Genomic DNA, 21,549 nt, shown 5'->3' on the forward strand with positions numbered 1-21,549 from the left:
AACTCTTCATTTGGTGCAGAATGGAGAACCAGAGGCAGCAATGCTAAATGATTCCTTGTTTCAGTACTGCTCTGATATTCGTAGGCAACAGTCCTTAGTTTTGAGGAAAGGAATGATGGCAATCCAGGTGCAGAATGTACCCAGTTTTCACCCTCCTCCGTACCATGTCAAAGCTATATCAGAAGATGCTGAAATCATAAGACACACAGTACCGAGGCACTGCCAGCCCCTTTGGATTCCTGCCCAGGCCTGCTTACCAAGGGGGAGTGTGACTCCGTGTTTTGGAGAAACAAACTGCCCCTCAACATCAGGCATGGGGCAAAATTCAGAGGAACACGGCAAGAGATGTACAACCTCTGGCCACTTCGGTGGAGGCTTCCCACCATGCAGATTGTGAAAGAGACTGGATGGTTTTACCACTATTCTAGCAACAGCCAGAGGAACCTCAGCTCAGCCCCTGAGAAGAAATGCTTGCTTTCCTCTGGGATCACCCTGCTGGGGCTGATTCACTGATGGAGGCAGGTAAACTCAGAGAAGCTGGGGTGTCCCATCATCCCTCAGTCAGGTACACAGGCCCCATTAACATCACTTGGAACATGAAACATCCCACATCGCCATAAGTGACCCCCACTGAAATCAGCCTCACCAATGTCTACTTGGCTTGCATTAAAAAAAAAAATTAAAAACAGCATGCCACCTGCATTTCCCCCCAGTTCCCCCTGCTCAGCACCAGAGAGATGCAGGGTCCTGCTCACCACCCAACAGTCATCTGACTCCATCCTCCTTGTTCCCACCTCAGAGCCCCTCATCCTCACAGGCCTACCAACCCTGGGTGTCCCGAGATGTCTGAACCTCCAGAGCCCTTCCTCAGATGCAAGAGTCTCAGAAAATCTCCTTCTCCCCAGAAGGCAGACTGGAGAACCAAAATAAGTTTTTCTATTCAGATCATTCAAGTCTGAGGGACTTCCCAGTCAGCAGCATCTGAGTAAAGACTGCTCCATTACTTAGGGCCTGGGGCAGCCTCTGGTATCCCAAATCCTCTTAACCTGGTTTTCCCCACAGAGGTAGCAATGCACCCAGGACAGTGTCCTCTTCATAGCAAATTAATTGGAAGCCACAGATTCAAAACAAAGTTTCCTAATGGCCATGTCTGTTTAAGCATAATTTTCTGATGTAAAAAACAAAAAGTCAGTCTCTAAAACATAAATGTTGTTCTATTTTTCAAAATAATTGAGGGGAGGAAATTATGATTATTTGCATTTCATTTTCATTTTTCAAACCAGCTGCAATCAAAGAAACGCCTGATCTCCAATGAATTACAATCTGCCTTTGAACTCTTAATGCACAGCTCTTTCCCGTACTTCACATAATGTTGTTATAGTACATGCCCAGTCACAAAGGATACACAGACAGACAGATACAAGAAAAGCAAAGAATATGAAAGTGAGGTGATAAGATTTTCAAGGCAGAAACACGTTTTTCTACTTATCATTGCCTAAGGATAACACTATTTGAAGCAGAAAGACATGCAGCTCCTCATGTTTGACGAAAAGGTTACTAAAAAAGAAGACAAGCAAAACTTATGACATTTCCCCCCACTCTTTCTCATTTAAGTCAGAGGAGAAACCAAACATGCCTAAAGGGGAAGCAAGGCAGCTGCCATAAGATACTGTCTGAAATTCAAGTTTTTGCTGAAGAGCTATGGGGTGAAGTTACAGCCAGGTTGAAGTTGGTAATACAGGATCCCTAAATTTAAGAAGTCAGGTTTCTAAGACACTTAGTAAAGAAGAGCTGCAAAGGGGAATTGTTAAAGAGAAGCTATTACAGCATGCTACAATGTCATTACAAACCTGATGATCTGACAAAGGGAAATTTCCCTCACCAATAGAGAGGTGTGAGTAACTGATCTTTTGAGATCTGTGGTTCAGCTGGGGAGAGAAAAAATACCTGAGGTAGACATAAAGCAATTTATTAAATACGTATACATTTACATTTATAAAAACATGTACATGTGTATACCTATCCAATAATTGGTAATGATCTTTTTGGCTCGAACTACGCATTTCAACCCTAAATGACTTTATTTCACTTTGTAATATTTCAAATAACAGCAAAAGTGGAAGTTGCCAGCTGCGCACTATCACAAAACCAGCAAGACATCACATCTGCTAATGCAGATAGGCAGAGAAAAATCTAGAAAAGAAAAATCTTGAGACATTTCTTTTTTCTACCCAGCTGAGAACAGGGTTTCAAATCTGCTTATCAGGATAGTTTTTTAAGCACCAAGACCTCTCTGGACCAACTCAGTTCTGTTGAAATTGGTCCACTTTGTAATCAACACTGGAAATTATTCCTCCCCAGGTCTGCAATATTATTTTTAAACAAAAGCCAGGCATTCCATGCCTGATTATATGCAATCTCTTGTTGTAGTTGTTGTTCTCTTTATGAAATATTTATGTACCTCTTAGAGGTAGGGTGCATGGTGACTTTATAGCTCAGAGGTTGAAACATTCACATGGCACACAAGAACCATCCAAGGTATTTTACTTACCATAGCTATAGTAAACACCAGACTCAGAAAACTGGGCCTAATTCTGATCAGAATTTTCCAGCTTGGAAATTACTTTTAGTTAAATTTAACTTGATTCAAAGCAAAATATCTATCTATAAATCCTAACCTTTTTAAAGGGTTCCACTGCTGTCACTGTACATAGAGTCACTGCAGGACAAACAAAGGAATCTCCACCTTGATCCGGATCAGGACAGCAGACTTGTTTTGCAGGGCCTTGCCAGACCAAAAGCAACCTCGGCAACAGCTGGAAGCTTAGCTATACCCTCCAGTGAGGACTGATACCATCAAGTTAAGTCTCCTTGTCCTAGATCTCACAGCTGCCTCACTGCACTGTTTCCAGCTCTTCTGCAGTCATACTGCAACTTAACAGGCTCCTCCAAACCCTTCAAGGCATTAAAAATTCTAGCAACTACCTGAAAACTTCAAGACCCTATAACAAGGCAGAAGATAAGGCTAAGCCTGTACATTGAACGAACCAGGGCAAGCAAATAAAACTGCTCTGCAAGTCCTAATTGCTCATTACCAAGATGCAAAGGAGAGCAAATCTGGATGGCTGTAAGCAGCAATCTCTTGTTACTATTACTCGTTACTATTCCTCCAAGCAATCACCCTTAGTCTTACCCATGGTCAGCAGTTACCACTCCAGCCTCAGCCCCTGTGACACTCCCCTGGGGCCTCATGATGCTAACCACGCTTTCAGCCACTTCTCACAAACTGCAGACAGCAGCAAGTGTTGTTGGCTGGCTACTAGGTGGGTCTGTACAGAGAAAGGATGTTTTGTAAAAGGAAGTCTTTCAGAAGTAGGAGAAACGAAGGGTATTTATAAAAATAACCAGAATCCTTCCCCAAGGCGTTCTGAATAAGACATTCCCAACAGCCTCAAGGTTAAACATCAGCAATGCCAGGGTTGGTGAGGCATTGAAAAGGGACACCCCTCTCCATAATTAAAAGGTAACTTCATTTCTGATGACTTCAGTGGAGTGACAGTGAGTACGTGACTAACTCAATATACGGAGAACTTCCTACACTCCCACTACCCCAGAAGAATCAAGCACTGACTTGGAATGAAGGTGAAGGAATTTCAACCAAGTTTTGAAAGGATGGAAAAGTTACTGACAATTGGAAGCAAATTTAATACAGTGAGAAAAATTGGGCAACAGCAACAATCAGGGATATCAGTAACTTGCCAGTAGATCTAAAAGCATTTTAGGTTGGGTGTGTGCTCTTGCACCAGCAAGTGAATCCCTTGGTCTCCCACATTCAACATGTGCTGTTTGTTTCTTCTCCACACCCTCAATCATGAATAGTTTCTGGAGAAAGGCCTAGTCCATCTCTTCTTAAATACTCAGTGTCAGCTACAGATATCTAGATGGTTGGGATTTACAGCAAAGAAACACCTCACAAAGAACAAGATGGGCTTCTAAGGAACGAGGCAGAGTTGCCATGCTTTAGTTTAATGGATTTTCTGGAGAACCATATACAACATACAATAAGTAGCTCCAGCATGATCCTGAGATAGCTGCATGGGCTACTACTGGTGTCAGGACCCAGGCATAAATTTGGGAAACCTCTCTAAAAAAATACCGGTGAACAGCTGTTTTAACTCTGGAAGTCAGTGGTTGGGTCTTTTGTACTGCTTGATGAGCAACCCCACCCAAAAACTTCCCCAGAAAAAGGTAAATTACGTCTGTAGTGAAGGTTTTATTCTCTCAGACACTACAAGCCCAGGACAGTGACAGCTGTCTTCCACGGAGTACAAGAAATGCCTCATAGTGCTTAGGATCTTGTCTGCTTGCTTGCAAAGGTCCCATCAATATCCCAACCTCTGCCATAGCTGGGTTCCATTCCCAGCAACAGAACTGCATTCACGGAAAACATTTTTTTCCCCCAAGTCTTTCTAAAAGTTCAAATTCCCATCTAGTCCTCAATTAGAGCTGTAAGAGCTCTACAAATCCAAGAGAGAAACTCTTGCTCTTACACCTAATACAGCTTCCAAACCTCACAAGCCCACTCACAAGTCTATTTGCTCCTTATCCTCCCTGGCTGGGATACATTGATCTACTAACGTTTCAAGCTTGCAGCAGCCAAGTCAACACAACTGTACTTTAACCTAATTTATCATGCTCCTTTTGCCTTGGTCACAGCTTACATCAGCTTTCTTGCTTCCTTCCTGCTCTGTCCCTTGAGTCTTTGAGCCATCCTACAGGGTGTCATTAACTTAATAACTTTAGAGCAAAAGGATTCTGTTCTTGCAGGTTTTGCTGGAGCCTTCCTGGTTACACACAGGCCTCCCTGAAAACCTGGACTCACAGAGGAAATCCCAGTCATGACATGGAGTTTGACTTTAAATCAAGAACAGACAGTTGAATTAGTAACATGTTCGTTCCATTCTAAGCAAGCTTTTGTCCAGGGTATCACACATTCCAGCTTTCCAGCAGGAATAGCTGTAGCTTGTATCTGGATTTCAACCCTGGAAAGATCTCCAGCTCAGCTGCCACACATCTTCACATTCCTACCAGAGCCACTAAGCCACATGTTAAGCTGTGCAGAATGCACTGAAGCCCAGTCTTTTGGGAAGCCTCAACTTGCCCTCTAAGATGACCACGTCTGAACATTCTCAGACATCCCTATGCCTGCAGTACAAGAGTTGCCCAATTACTCTGCTCTTGCACATTAGTAAGCCCATCAGGCCCCAGATTTTGCTTGCGTGCCTGCAGAGGACCTCTGTTCAAGAGAAATGCCTACCATGCTACATGAAAATGCCACACAGGCTTTAATGCAAGCAACAGGCTCTGGAGAGTCAGGAACGCCTTGCTACTGCGTGGCTGCAAGGGCCAGTGTTCCATCAGGAGCTTTGTGCAACAGAGCAGGCACAGCAGCCACTGCTCTGCTTGCTGCCCGCTCTAGGCAAATGCAGGTTGTGCCCATGCCTGGGGCCAGACCTCAGCAGGCCCTTCCAGGTCTGGTTCTGTTCCTTCCTTCTCACAGACTTGTGAAGAAGTGAAATCTCAGCTGTCGTGGGGTTGGCGAGACGAGTAGGGTTTCTAGGTGAGAAGAACAGGCCAAATGCTCTCTATCACCCTCCAATGTGCCAGCTTCACAAACCTGCTGACAGGCCTTGACAGCTGATGACATTTTTCAAAACATCGACAAAAATAGACAAGCACTTCCCCCCGCCATTGAAAAAAATCATCAACTATTTCCACAAAGCCCTTCTGCTCTCCACTCTTTGACCACCTTCACAGCCAGCTCTTCTCCATCAAAACCTTTACCTAGACTCACCCCATTCCACAGTAAAAAAAACCTGCTTTTTGGGAAGCAGCTGACAGCTCAACCTATTAAGGGGTGTTAACGTTCTAATGACAACTCCAATATGTTGTGAATTCTGGTCCTGCTCCCTTACACAAGAACAACTCCTAATGACTCCCCATGAAAACATTTACTTGAGTGAGAGTGTAATGTAAATGAAGGCATTAGTACCTGTGACTAACACTAGAAACAAAGTGAAGTGCTCATTGAGCTCAATTTCAAATCAAAACTGTATTTCTATAACCTGACTGTATACACTTGCTAGATATACAGTGCCCTTTGGTAATATGCAATAAATTGAAGTGAATAACTGTAATACCATTTTATTTTTCTTTTTAAAGACATATTTATTTCTGTACTTCTTGTACTGATCCTCTAAAACCTATAATTAAGCCTCTGTTGGATGTAAATGTATCAAGATATTTAGTCTAGAGGTGCAATCTAAATACTTCACATACATGGATTAATATGCCCATTATGAGCCATTAGTTGGCCTGGGAATAAACTTGCAAGATGGAAAGCATTTTGGCTCTTACTCAACTTGAATTTAATATACTTACATTCAGCATTTGCCTACTTCCCCTGCAGAACTAGAACCAAAGCTGTTGACCAGATTAGGGACATGAAATCCAGCATCCTGAAGGATCAAACTCTCGATAGATTTTATTCTTGTGTCAAGTACTGTGATATGTTTGACTGATCAGGTACCACAAGCAGAGGTAAACAACACAGTTCTACGAGAACCCAAAATCCAAAGCAACTGGACTGAACTCTTACAGGGTCTAGGGTCTATTTATGAAATACAGGATTCTTCCTAAGCTCCCAGAAGTTAGCTTTGCTTTGTCTGGCTCAGATTTTGATGAATTCCCCGTTTCTTATATCCCTCCATATCCAAGTAGCTTTTTTCAGGCATAACATAAGTGGTGTGAGACCCAAACACTCCTTTCTCTCATCTGACTAAAAGCTCACCACGCTAAACCAGAGCTATGCAGACCATAATTCATTCAACATACATGAATTCTGCTTGCCAACTGAGGCAAATCAAGCTTTAGAAGCCTCAAAAGACCTCATGTGCAAACAAAGGATGAAGTCAGCACTGCAAGAGTTGCACTTGAATTGTAGCTCTACAACCTGACAGAGTCTTTGCATTCCTAGGATTAGCTGTATGTACTACCTAGCTTGCTCCAACAAGTCCAAGAACATACCTAAATCATTGACAGTGTTATCTGTCTTTCAAATAAAAGGTCACAAATAAAAGTTATCAATTCTGCAAGCTCAGAAATGTGAACACAATGTTTTTCAACTCCATATGAGCTGGTGCCATATTATGGCACTAGGAAGAATTAAATCATGTTAGTGACTGAACAGGTACAAAGCCAAGGAGTCAAGGAAAGGCAGGAATACACCAAGACTGTCTGCTGAACAAGAGAGCATTGGCTCCTCTGGGATTCAGCTCTCAGTGCTTTGTTTTTATTGATATTTTCATAGCTTCCTCAATATGATTGTATCCAGCTTAGGTTGAATTCAGTCTGCTATTGCTCCCTGTTTGATTCGTCTACAACTGAGCAAGAGTCAGAAGGAACAGGATAAAAGAAGAGTTGTGATGTTGAAACATTATGATGCACAAAGTGCCATCATACAATTATTACAAAAATACTTGTAAAAAAACCACTAAGTTAATAAAAGATTTTCTTACTTGAAAAAAAAACCAAAAAAACTAGCATGAAGTTAACACCTGGCCTCATTAATATGCATCCAACCTGTTTTCAAGATAAATAACCGCATTCATGTAAGCCATTTAATATAAAAGCAATCAGAGACATACACAATCCAGATCATGCCAAGATTCCAATTTAATGTTTAGATCATAATTTTAGTTGTTTAAATTGATCATCAAAAATAAATAATAACCAAATATAAATGCTTACTTGAGACATGGCTTAGTCTTTAAGAACTATACAGCCTGGCAGAGGTGGTCATCAATGTGGGACTCATGGCAAAAAAAAACAAAATCCAGAGGTTCTGTAATCTGAAAAACTGTCTCTGGTTTTAGGGAAACTAGATTATGGCTTCCACTTCTTCCCTCTGTATACCAAGACTACCCAGATTTGTGTGAATTTCTTAAACTTCCAGGGTTAAGAAACACTACATATTCTTAGAAGTGGTCCCTCAGAAGGAAAACTCAGAAAACTCAAGACATAAAACAAAAAAGATGTCCCAGGTCTCAAATGAATAAAAGCTTCAGACATCCTCCACTATTCAGTTTGGACTGACATTCAGTGTATTAAACCATAGTCAAGATGAACATAGTATAATGTAAGGCTTAGTCTGCCCTCAGCCAATAGGCATGGACAAGAAAGGAGACACTCCATCACTGGGACAGCTTGCACCATTCTTTGATTTCAATTATAGATCTTATTGTTCCATCCTCAGGTGAATACTGAGCATCAGGAACTGCCAGAAAATCCAGGTCAGAGCTATAGGCTTTGTCTTCAGGTCCTTCGTAGTTCAGCCCTCCATTCAAGGAGAACTAATTTAATCAACCCAGTGGGCAGCCAGTGGGATGAGACAGACATGTGCTTCTGACTACTTATGATAGTCTTTCCCAAGCAGAAGGAAAGCATTGCATGTCTCAGTCATCCCTCCATTCCTGAGTCCTGTCATAATATGGCCTAAAACTACAGAGGATGGCAATGACAATGAATCGGGTGAACCCACTACCTGCTTATATTCTTCTGTTACCTTCTTTATGAATGCTGCTTTGAGCATCATTGCATCATTTTACCCCTCAAAGAGACTTTTCCATGGGAAGGATGACCAATGAATAATAAAGGAAACAGAATACATGTTACCTCAGCAGTGCTACCTCCAGAAAGGCTATTTCTACTCATACTCTCATCTCTCAGACTCCCATCTCCAGTGAAAACACCCAGATAGCTTCCTTTGTCTCCTCCATCAGTCCTTCTTTGAGAACAATCCCCATTTCCTATAACTACATTATTATTAAGTCTCCTACCTTATAGTTTATCGGAGAACAGGTTTTATTTGCCTCCCCAGGGGCCCCTTGAACATTAGTTTACATATTCTGACTTCAATAAACACCTTTCTCCCTCAAAAACACTGAAACCCTATCTCATATAAATAAAATATCTTTTCAGAGGTTGTGTGTAAAGCAACCTCAAATTAATGACTTGTATACTGGCAAAACACTTAACTGTACCCTGCTTCTACACATCCTGGCCTGATGCTAATAGTTCTATCCCAATGCTTGACATTAAATTCTTCTCTCCGGTTCAACAACTCAACAAATTGCTGTGATGTACATAATACAGGTAATAAAGTTCTGGCAAACCTCACATTCACCCTAAGGTAGCCAGCTATCTCATAATCTCTTGTTTAGCAATGATTGATAGACCATTATTAACAAGCAGAACAAGATGCTGTAACAAGTCATTTAGTCCAATTCAACTCATTGCTTATATTCATTGAGGAAAGATGAAGATCCATAGAGCACAGCTCGTCCATAAATAAGCCTGCTTATATGAGATTAGAAAGCCCTCATTAATACAAAGCAAGCCATATCATTCCAAACAAGCATCCAGAAGACAAACTTTCTGTGTGTGTGCTCTTGCACTGGAATGTTTGCAAATGGATCAAAAAAATCATTCTTGAAACCTCAACTTACCCCAAAAAAGTCATAACTCACCACCTCCATGGAATACAGTCCAGTCAGGCAAGATGTTGCAATAAAGCCAGTCAGTAAACGTTGCTGTGATAGCAATTGGCTGAACCTATTCAGAAAGTTTGGGTTCTGTGTTCTAACATTTTAATCAATTTTGTTCAATTAGCAAATATATCACTTTATCCCCACTGACAAACTTGGCCTATGTGTGCTACCATTCTGAACTGGGTGAAACACCCCATATCCATGGAGAGGTGGAATGAAGAAAGCTGGAGACACCACCAACAGCATCAGCAGTAACTTAAGAGGGGCCAGACTGACAGAGAGGGGCACACATGGCTGTGCATCCAACCTTCTCATGGCTCCTAATTCTCCCGTCATACTGCACCTCATCCTCACTAAGCATGAAGCATAGTTCTAGTATGAACACTTCTTATGTAAGATCAGAGGCAAATGGTCTGAATTGGCACACTGGGTTTTATTTTATTTTCCAGTTCTTTCACACCTCATTCACTACCAGTTGTGTATTTCTGCTCCTGCTCTTGGAGCTACGTTGCCCCTGTGTGATGCTACAGCATCTAAGAATGATCTGTTTGCTCAGCCTCAGGCCCTTAACTTTAGGAAACAGTAAGATTCATTTGATGTACCAGCTAAACACTGTACTTCTGAAGTCTACATTAAAAAAAAAATTATGGAAATCCCATTACACTGGATAGCTCAGAGTACTGCAATGTATTCAGTGCCAAGTGCTTATACACACACAAACAAGCAGATATTGGCCTAATTCTTGACATGGTGAAAGCCGAGATACTCCCATACATTCTGAGCTTGTAACACTGTGGATTTAGCTAGTGAGGAACAGCTCGGGAATAAGCTCATGAATCTAGGTCTTTTGCCTGGTCACAGTCATAGTCAGGTACTATATTTTACTCTGCACAAATGAGTCCTTATTTGCTCACCCAGAATCTTGAAGGGGAAGTTTACTCTGCTGAATATTTCTGACTATTTGACTAAAGCAGATTCACAGATTTCAGATGAGCACGAATCTTCTGTATTGGCTCTTTCTTACCAATCTGTACTTGATTTGTGACATGGATGACACAGAATTTTCACTGTTCTCACTATTTTTTCCTTTAAAATTGCAAGTTTTTAATGAAAGATACAACATGAGAAAGGAAGTTTCCATTAAATTCTGTTTTCAACCCATTTTATCACCCACCCAAAATATATCCAAACACAGTGCCAGAAAATAGTTGGAAAATGGTACATGCTCACTGCTGAGAGAAGCCCAGAATTATCTTGTGTAAGAACACATCTTTATATAGCAGACAGATGGATCTTGCCCTTGAGTGTCCAAGCACTGTAACTGCTACCAGCTCAGCAGCTGGAGGGCCTCGGGAGATAAGGTAGGAAAACAGAGGAAGGGGGGAAAAAAGAGCTCTGATGGGTGGCTGCTTTCTTTATATTTCATGTCAAAATATTTAACTACTGTGTTACACCACAGATAAGTTCTTTGTTCAAGACTGCTAATACAGTCTGTAACCCATGTGCTAGGGCAGTCAGGTTAAAGACTTGCAGAGCTACAGATGCGTCCAAAACACTAGTTCACACTAAAACTGCAACACCTCAATTTTTGTTAGAATTTTACCTTGAGTTAACTGTATGAAACACTCCAGTTTTCCTCAGGAAAGTGAGGCTGTGAGGAAAGGTACTCTTACCTGGACTGTTCACAGTGATTCTTGGGGGAGAGAAATGCTTAGAAAGGGAGAACTAGAAAACAGCTGGTCCTTTTACTCTAAGACATGGAATCAAAACTACTGCAGCCATGGGGAGGAAGCAATACTAGAGGGGAGGGATCCTGCCTTCTTTTGTGTGCACCTCCCAGCCAAGCACCTTATTGTTATGCCAGGATGGCTGGCCCTAGATCCAGTCCCTTGCACTCTTTACAGCTTTCTCCATCTTCATTGCCTAGGGACAAAGCAGCCTCTGCTCCCCCAGAGAACAGAGCCTATGATTCTCTGTGCATAAATGGGGCAAGGGAGAGCTTGCTTGTTTACTGCAGGCTAACAGGAGAATCAGGTTGATGCCAGCCCCACTCTCACAGGATGCCTTACATTTATAAATAGTCAAGCACTTAGAAGATGCCCATTATTGCTGAGTCTGGAGAGCAGCTAATTTTAGTCAGTAGCAGGAATTCTTCATCAGCACAACCCTTCATTACTGTAAGATAATATTTCTTTCACCTGGAAGACAGACTTACATAGTTCTGTCTTTCTGGTGACACTAATGCATTACTGCCCTGGGGATGGTTCACTCAGATCCCTCTAGCTGGCTTGCTTTAAGCTGTCAGCTGCTGGCTGCACCGTAACTCCCTACTATGAGTTAAATCCTTTAGGGTAGCACATTCTCTATGCACTGTTCTTCCTGTATCTGCTTCCCCTCTCCTCAGATCTTAACTTTATTCTCTAAACTTAGAGCCACCACAGATCAGACCATGAAGTGTCAAGAGAGATCCTTAAATATGAATTCATTCTCTTCCTCCCACATAACCCTCACCTGCCATCACCTCCCTGAATATAGTTACCTTCACTCTGTCTTCTCAATCCTTTACTCACACTTTGGTCTTCTACAGGCTTAGTAAGATGTATATCTACTTTGAAATGTGGCTCCTGAAATTCTTCATAAGATTCCATGCTTGCTGTCTCTGAGCAACTCCAGATGAGACATGTTCAGTTCATAAATGGAGTGGGGGAAAAGAACCAAACTCAGCAAAGTTTCTGCCAGCTCAAGGCTTTGGCTGCTATCTTGCCTTCCTCACAAGGCTCTGCAGGAGGAAATGTGCATTTTGAAGAGCTCCTTGCTGAAAAAGTACCACTCTTCCAGTGGTACAACTACCCCTGTCCACAGGACTACCAGGGCCAAAATCCAATCCCAACAAAGTCCATCACTAAAGCCACTGGACATGATTCTGTAGGCACAGGGAACAGATTCTATGCAAACAATAGTCATGCATTTACCAAAGCCCTCATGCTTTATATTTACAGGATCTAAGCCTTCTGTTGCACCAAGTGCTTCTCTGAGAGTAGCTCTTAATCCCATTCATCTTTTCGCCTTTTCAATGATGCCTTTACAAACCAGTGCTGATACTAAAAGCTGTCTATAGCTGAACTCCCCTCTGGCTCCTGTATCTGCTACGTACCTCTTTCCTCAGCCTGCTCCTTTCTCTCCTCTTCCTTGTATCCTGTGTGTCAGCTTCCATCATGGGAGGCTACCGTTTTAGCAGGACCACTTGCTAAACTGCCTTCCAAGACATTGAACACAACTGTAGGAGAACAGCAAATGTACAAAGTTTTCATGGACCTTCATGTGAAAACTGAGCTCTCTTTCCTTCTGAGTGATGTCAAGGCTTGGACATTGCATTTCTGCAATTCTGAGGGGTCAGTGGGCCATTCTGAACATGAGATCACGATCGCGTGAGATGCAAGTTCTTTATATTGCTAAGCTGAAAACCATCTTCTAAGCCACTGAGAATGAACCAAATCATATGGAAGGAAGAACTGCACAAGACACTGAGGTCAGACAGAGACAAGTGACTTCTGGTGTGCAGTATGTGCAAGGACTATCTTAGTGAATTATGACCTTACCATTGAGCCCAAGTGAGCTTTCCTTGGGCATAAAAGAAACACAATACAGACATACAAAGCTATAAAGAGCTCTAGAAGTATATGACACTAAAACATCAGGCACTGATGACCAGTAAGATCGAATTCATCAGCTTTGAACAAATGGGAAGCAAAGATAATGCAAGAGGTTCAGAAAAATAATAATAATGAAAAAATTCAAGTCCAGAAGGCCCATGGGGCACTGAGTGAAGCAGCCTGGATGGCTCAGAGGGACACAGCAGCCAGGCTAATTTATCCACATGGAAAAATGGCATTTTCTAAAACCAGCTAAATTAATTATTTGCCTCAGTGCTCCCAAAGGAGAAAAGATGATGACAGAAAATGACATGTCAGATAATTCTCAGGGTGACACGGAGGGAACTAGCAGAGATGCAGGGGTTGAGGCCTAGGTATACTTTCTGTGCTACTTGGCTGCCTAGGGCAAACCCTTTGGTTGATGAATACAGACAACATAAAATGACATGCCAGTGCTCTACAATGAAGAAGGTTCTGTCTGTAGGTCTAACTCTCTTTTGCCACATTTCTCCATTCCTGCCTGTACAAACTGACTATGAAATTCTTCTAAATTCTCATTTTTTCTTGGTGGCAGCTCAATGCTCCCTGTTCACAGGTATAAATGTCTCGACAAGGTGCAAAGAAAAAATCCAGGCAAGAACTAAATGTCGTTGTTCACACGGGAACCAGGTCAGAAACCAAAAGTCATGTGAAATTAACAGTGGTAAGACCTGGCTTTCATCAAGCCAGGTAGAGCCCCTGTGAGCTCCTGCTGCAGGGTGAAGGGGCTGCTGACTTTCTGGTACCAAAGGGACCTCAATGTAAGAGAGATTCCCAGCATGAAAAAAAGAAAAAAGATCCTATTTTTTTTCTCAGCATCAATGTTAGCTCCATTTTTAACTTTTCATAACTCACTTCCATTACAAAACAGCTCCCCTTAGTGACTGAGGGTACTCATGCATGTGTCCTGTGCAATGTGTTTTAACTACTCTCTGTTACATGAATGCCTAGAGATTAGTGACTGCTCCCAAGGGCCTCACTCCATCCCCCAGCCTCCAAAAAGTCAACAGCAGTACTCCCACTGCAGGAAATTGCACCTGTAAGGACATGATATTAGAGGACTTAAGTATAACTAACATACTAGAGCTAAAAGGGGGTAAATAAATTCATTTTGATTAATATAGAGGGACACATGAACCCAACAAAAAGCAGAATGCAAAATTCTTTGTCATGCTTCTCCAGGTTTTCAGAACTACATCAATGTTCAAAGCTTGAGATAAAACCCAGTATAACAAGACCTGCACATACACTTGGCATTACTGTTGTTTTACTTTCCAAAAGCATAGAAGGACTTTGGGATACCATGTACAAAGATAATGAGATTGCAAGGTGTCACATTATTTTGAGTCATTCAGAGGTGGGTTACAGACAAGCCTTATCAAGATCTGTTTAACTGCACAGGTAGAGGAACCTGGAAGGAGTGATAACCTACTTGTAGCGAAGCTCTTGGAAGCTGCAATAATCCAGAAATTGTCTGTCCATCTTGCACAAGTCTGACCAATTCATTTGTCAGCTGCAAAACATCTGCCTACAGTGAAGAAAACCACATTGCAGACTATTATCATCATCCACAATGCAATCTGGCAGTTACATATAGAGAGATGAATGTAAGGGGGGGAAGGGATGGATAAGCCACAAAATTCTGTAAATATATTTAAGCAAAAGAGCCTGAAATGAGGCAGTTTGAATTCCCTGAATTCCCTCTTTTCAGATGTCAGCGAGTCGGAAGATCATGGCAATTGCTCACTTTAGACACACTTGAGAAGGTAATCAATAGAGAAGAGAGAGTAATAATGCAATTTAATTTAATATAAATAGACTGGGATAGTAAATCTCTCTCTAAACTAAGAGATAATTCCTTTCCCATTATTTTTCATTCTGTGCTTCTAAACCAGCATGTATGTGAGTCTGATGAGATATGAAACGTGCAAAACTAAGCTATCGAGGTATGCACAAAATTACACATGAAATGCTGTAACTAAGAGGTCATCCAAGACAAGGATTCATTTTTCCTCTTGACATTTTATACATGTCCTTTTAGCTTTGCAGAAACCAAACTGCACCACAAGCTTCACCCAGCAACTGACATACCTGAATCTGGGATATCTTAGAACAATGCATTTTGGAACACCTGTAGCAAACTGGTAAGAGACAAGGATATTTTTGTAATTCCAAATGAGTGGAAACAACCTGGATGAAAGCATGTAAACGTCAACATGTAAATAATCACATACTCTGGCTTAGTTCAAAGATTGTTGTCTTCACTGGAGGACTCTTGTTGAATCACATGTTCTGTGAGTACCCACACTATTTCTAAACAGAGGTAACATTTTCTGGGCATGTTAATTATGCTGAAGTTCCAGTCTGGAATACATAAAGGTGGAATAATTTAGTGCAATGCACGAAAATCTGCACCTGTAGCTTGGGGGCAGGAAAAGGAAAACAAAGTGTATCTTCAGCAGCAACAGGTTCCAAAATCCCAAAGTCATAAGTAACAAAGAGTGTTAATATACCTATTACATTTCAGATCTGTGCTGACATCAGAGGCAAGTGAAGCTGACTCTCACATGTATCAAAAGTTCACAGGTACGGGAAGGTATAGTTATCTCTAAGATTACTACTCTAGGGCAAAAGCAAAGAAGCCACACTTCAACTGCACTATATACAATCTAAATAATTCCAATACTAAAAGATCATTCAGGGATGAATAAAGTACAAGAGACAGCTAGGGCACAATAGAGCACATTGACATGATTGTTGTTTTAAGGTTTTAGGAAAGAAGGAATTAAAATTCTGCTCCAAAGAGGTGCTATGTCATCCTGGGCTCCAACACATGCACATACCTATGAGATCATCAAAGCTCTGCACACTGCTGCAGATGGTACAAAAATATTAGTGTCTATGGAAGCGAGGTGGCTCTTGTTCCCAAAGAGCAAGAAGACTCTGAACTGATGCTTCTGCACAAAAATAGCTCTCAGCACAAGATGAGCCAGACCCCAGGCTAATCAATAATTTCAGGATGGCAGTATGTAAGGGCACATTGTGCTGCAGAGAAGAGTTAATCAATGCTTCATTATACTCTGGCACTCGATATCGGATGCTGCAGGATGCTCCTAGCTATTCACATTAGAGTGTGATGCTTCTTGCCACAACACACAACGCCCAGTAAAAAGCCAAGAGGAAACAGGGTCCACGGGTAACCCCCTGGCCTAGTCAATGATTCTTCCCTTTGAGATCTCTGAGTCCTGTTGGTGTTTCAACTGTGCTAACAGTTACTTTGTGGCAACCCAACTCCCTAAAAACACAGTGACAAATCCTGGTCCTTATATTCCCCTCCAGCTCCCTCTTATGGATGAGGTAACAGAAGGAATCATAAAAACAGAATGGTTTAGGTTGAAAGGGACCTTTAAAGGTCATTTAGTCCAGTGATGTCTGCAATGAGCAGACATCTTCAACTAGATGAGGTTGCTCATAGCCCTATCCAGCCTGGCCTTGAATGTTTCCAGTGATGGAGCACCTACCACCACTCTGGGCAGAGCTTCACCACCCTCATTGCAAAAAAATTCTTCCCTATACCTAGTCTGAATCTCCCCTTTCAGTTTAAAACCATCACTCCTTGTCCCATTGCAATAGCTCCTGCTAAAAAGTTTGAGCCCATCTTTCCTACAAGCCTCCTTTTAAGTACTGAAAAGCCCAATACCCAGATTAGATGATGTAGTGATAATTCACTGGTATCCTGACCCTCTCTCTGGGATTTCCCCTCACAGAAACTCCTTGGTCCACATTTTAAATACTTCTCTGCACATTTCTAGTGAAGTGTCTGGTTCGGACCTGAAACCAGGGTTGCAGGATTGCTACCGGACCAGTCTACCTCTGTTTTGCCTGACTTCTGTCCAGCCTCACATCTGTGGGTCCTAAAGATAACACAGAGATGAGAAGAACCTGGACCTGTGGCTGATGGTGCATGCAAATCAGCTGCCTCTTCCACAGCCGGGAGAGCTGTGCAGCGTGCGCTCATTTTAGCAAGCCAGAGTAACATACGGAGTGCAATCCTTCATAAACTGACGCCAGTTCATGTAGGTAGGACACAAGGCTCTTTTCTCACAGTCACTTCTCTGGCCATTGCTGCATTTGGAGGACATTTCCTTCATTCCCTTAAGACACTGGCACTGATGGAAAGTGTTTATAATACTTCTTGCCAATCTTCCATTGTTATCCCACAGCTTACAAGCCATTTCGTTATCCTGGATGAAACAGGAATCCACTTGAAACAACAGCTCCCAGCCACATTGCTGGGAGAGGAAAACGATGGATAGTTAGCCAGGGGACTAGACAGTCCATCAAGGGAACCAGCATACAAGCACTTGTTTGTAAAGCTCTGCCAAAATATGGAGGGCAAAGAAAGAGGGAAAGTGAGGCCTTACGAAAAGAAAAACCACTTTGTTCAGTATCCTGTCCCACAGAGTTACTTCCTACTTAATACAAGATCACTCTCCCTTGCTGAGACTTTTACTGCTTCATCTCTGAAAAAAAAAAAGGAGTATCCTGCAATGCACAGAGGTTTTTTAAAATGGATTTGATATATATGCAAAGCCTCTTGTCCTATCTACAGCCAGATGTTCCATGATTCAGACGGTATTTCCTACCCTTTGTGTCTATTTGGCTGGATATTAATGGATTCACCCTCAGTCTAAGTTGTCACCTCTATAAGGGCTGTTCATATGGTCTTGTTAAATTTTAGGTAAGATTCACGCCTGGATTCTACCAGAGCAATTTTTTTTTTCCTTTTTCCTCCTTGGACTATCTGTAGTAACCAGAGACAACAGAGTTTTGTTCAGATAGGGAAGGAAACAAAAGTTCCCTTCTTGCCCTCTGTCCATTTACTCATGTTTTTTTCTTAGCTACTACTGATATTTGGGGTTTGGAACAAGCTAGTTTCAGCTGCTTTCCTGGGATGCTGCAGAAAACAGGAACCGTTTGGGGAGGTGACTAAAGCTTCCGCAGTAACAAACAGCAGGAGGGCAGCAGCAGCATCGATGATCTTGCTTTAACGCGGCCAAGATGCAAGCCCCAGAGCAGAGCAGGGGCCGCGCTGGGTTTCCCCGGCCTCGGCAGCCTCCGGTGGGGGGCATACAGAGCTGCCGCCCGAGGCTGCGGCGCAGCAGCGCGGCCGGAGGGCGACCTCTCGCGGCCAGGCCGGGTCCCGCAGCTGAGGCGAGCGGAGCGGGACCCACACTGCCCGCAGGGAAGGAACGGCTGGAGCAGCTCTGAGGACTCCGTCGCTCGGCGGTTGTCCCCTGAGAGCAGCGCTGGGCTCATTAGGAAAGCTGAGGTTGTTCAGCCTTGGGAAGAGGAGGCTCGGAGGAGACATCAGCTCAACTTCCAGTGCCTAAAGGGGCTGACAAGAAATCTGGAGAGGGGCTTTTTGCAGGACATGGGGTAATGGCTTTAAACCATGAGAGGAGATTTAGATTAGCTATTAGGTGGAAATTCTTCACTACGTGTGTGATGAGGCACTGGCACAGGATGTCCAGAGAAGCTGTGGCTGCCCCATCCCTGCCAGTGTGCAAGGCCAGGCTGGATGTGTGTTGGAGCAACCTGCTCTAGTGAAAAAGTTGTCCCTGCCCATGGCAGAGGGTTGGAACTGCATGAGCTTTAAGGTCTCTTCCAACACAAACCATTCTAGGATTCACAGTGGAGCTCCTAGGGTTCCACAATGAGCTTCCGTTATCCATCAAAGCCCTGACATTAACTCAAGATCCCACTGCTCACTAACACCAGCATGGCAGTAGTACACTACAGAAAGCAGTCACTTGTGAGCACAGAGCATGGTCTACACACAGCCCCACTCCATCCCTCCAGCCAGTATGACTCTTGCCCTCTCATTCATTCCTCAGTGCCTCCTTTGCTCCTTCCCTCTCACAACTTCCTTAAGCACTACTCATATGCTATGGGAAGAAAAGCTGCCCAGCCTGGAAATTAAAACAATTAAGAACTTCAATTGCACCTTGATACTGAAAAAGTGGGCTCTGATTCCTGGCAACCTATTCTCTGCCACCCCAACAAATGACCTGACTCATCAAGCACCTATTGAGCCCAACAATATTTAACAGTATTTCCCCTTTTCCTTCCCCTTCTTCCATTACAGGAGACTTGGAGAGGGCTCCACACCTCTGCGGCTGTTTGACACCTATAGGTAGCTGGTCTGTGGCCATTACCTGGGAAATCAGAGGTTCTAAACCAGTCCTTGATTTTGCACACCTTAAGGTTTACCGAGAGACTAGGAAAACCCACTTGTGGAGCACACCCCATTTTCAGGGACTTCTTTATGGAAGAAGAGCTTTCCTTCTCCTGTGTATCCTGGGCAGGACTAGCCTACCAGGAAGTATTTTGCTTTGGGGTGATTAGGTTTATGCCATGTATACCTCAGTGGTCACTTTGCCAGCAAAGGATGGCAGAGCCCTCAGTACAGATCTCTGTAACACATCTGGACAAAAGACACAGCACTCGATTTGGTGGCCTGGCTACACATCCACTCCACTCACCTGGGGTTCAGGATGGGCATGCACAGGGTGAGTTTCAGCCAGAAGAAGTCATCTTTCTCAAGACATCCAATGTGTCCCTCCATGTCCTGGACCTCCCCTGCACTCAAGCACAACTAATCTGCTCAGTGTCACTGCAAGTTGATAGAACTGGGCAGCTGAGCACATGTTGCTGCTACCATCTCATGGCCCTTTGTAGGAATCTGTTGGCATCAGTGTAACCAGGTTTGGGTAATCACTATTTGTGCTGGGTTGCTTCCTTCCCAAACACCGAAGCGAGTTATAGTTGGATTCTCTCTTAAAATGCCTTTCTGTGCAGGAATTCATTTATCTCACCAGTCTTGCAGAATAAAGTAGCCTTTACAACTCTTGCACCCATCTTATCAGTTGGCTTAAATACAGAAAGCAAGCTTTGGGAACTTAAGCCCTTGCTCATGGAGAACTCAAAGGGCTTTCAGGAAAAGTCATTTTCTTGTGTATTTCAACAGGACGTCTTCACATGATTGAAGTGACACGTTTGTTTGATGGCTGTCATCACAACACTCGGCCTCTTTGCACTGGATTGATTGCTCCTAGGAACAGGTAGATGTCATTCACCTAAGAACTGGGATCCCAGCTTCAACAGAATAAACAGACCTTTCCTGCACCTGCTAACTGCTGAAGCATTTCCTGGGCACAACAGACTCCATCAGTGATGAAGAAAGGAGGTCACTCACAAAATGAATCTTAGAGCAGCAGTGGCTACCTAGCAGCAGCCAGTGTTACATAGAGAGTTAAAATTACACCTCCTAGAGAGAATCCCTTTAATTCCCTCAGGTCTCTGATGAGTTTTAACTCAGAAGAATGGAGCAACATCTATAAAACCATCACAGCATTGAAATTAACAGGGTTGCTCCTACACACAGCAGATTTGCAGAATCAAAACAATAATTAGTGTCTTAATTTGGAGAGAGTTCAGAAAGGGGTAGGTTATCTTTCTTAGTGCCTGTCTCTGCTGTCATCCACCCCCCATGTCTTAGCACTACTTTTGCATTCATCAGCAAGACCAGTTAAAAATCACCCAAACTGCCATTTGACCAAGTGCTTATCTGCACAACTGCACTACCCATACCATCAGTTAGGGAAAAACAATTTCCCTTAGCTACTAGAGACAGCCTAATTACTGAATTTGACACATTATTAATGGTCCAAGTCAACAAAAACTATAATGGATGCTGATAAGCACGAGCTGCCTAGACATTTGGCACTTACAACCCAGCTAGAAATCACTACTGTGAAAAGCTGCCACTGGCCACAGGACTAAATTGTCTGATCTCTCAGGGTTCCATTTAACAGGTCTATCAACATGATAAAGAGACAAACTAGCAGCTTTAGTCCATTAATGAGGATTGTGAAACAGTATAACAGGATAAAAGATATTTATGTTGCAGGTTAATGAACAAATAAATCTCTGCTTCCTTTCTTTATAATTACAACACCCTCCTGTTTTACAGGGCTACTTTGGGGACAGAAATCATGTTACTGTGGACGAAGAAGGAGAGCAGCACACACACAAGGGTTCACAAGGAAATGGGCAGCAAGATCGAAGACAGAGGCATTCTTCCAAGCATTGTCAGCCCTCCTGTAACTCACAAGTGCTGCACTATTTCACGGCTCTGTTTTAAAGGCCCAATTACCAGACTCACATGATGCAATCAGAATCTCAGC

Source organism: Pezoporus flaviventris, unplaced genomic scaffold (genome assembly GCF_033815535.1).
Source record: "Pezoporus flaviventris isolate CSIRO_AGI_PZ_B2104156 unplaced genomic scaffold, CSIRO_AGI_Pfla_v1 ptg000005l, whole genome shotgun sequence".
Classification (NCBI taxonomy): domain Eukaryota; kingdom Metazoa; phylum Chordata; class Aves; order Psittaciformes; family Psittacidae; genus Pezoporus; species Pezoporus flaviventris.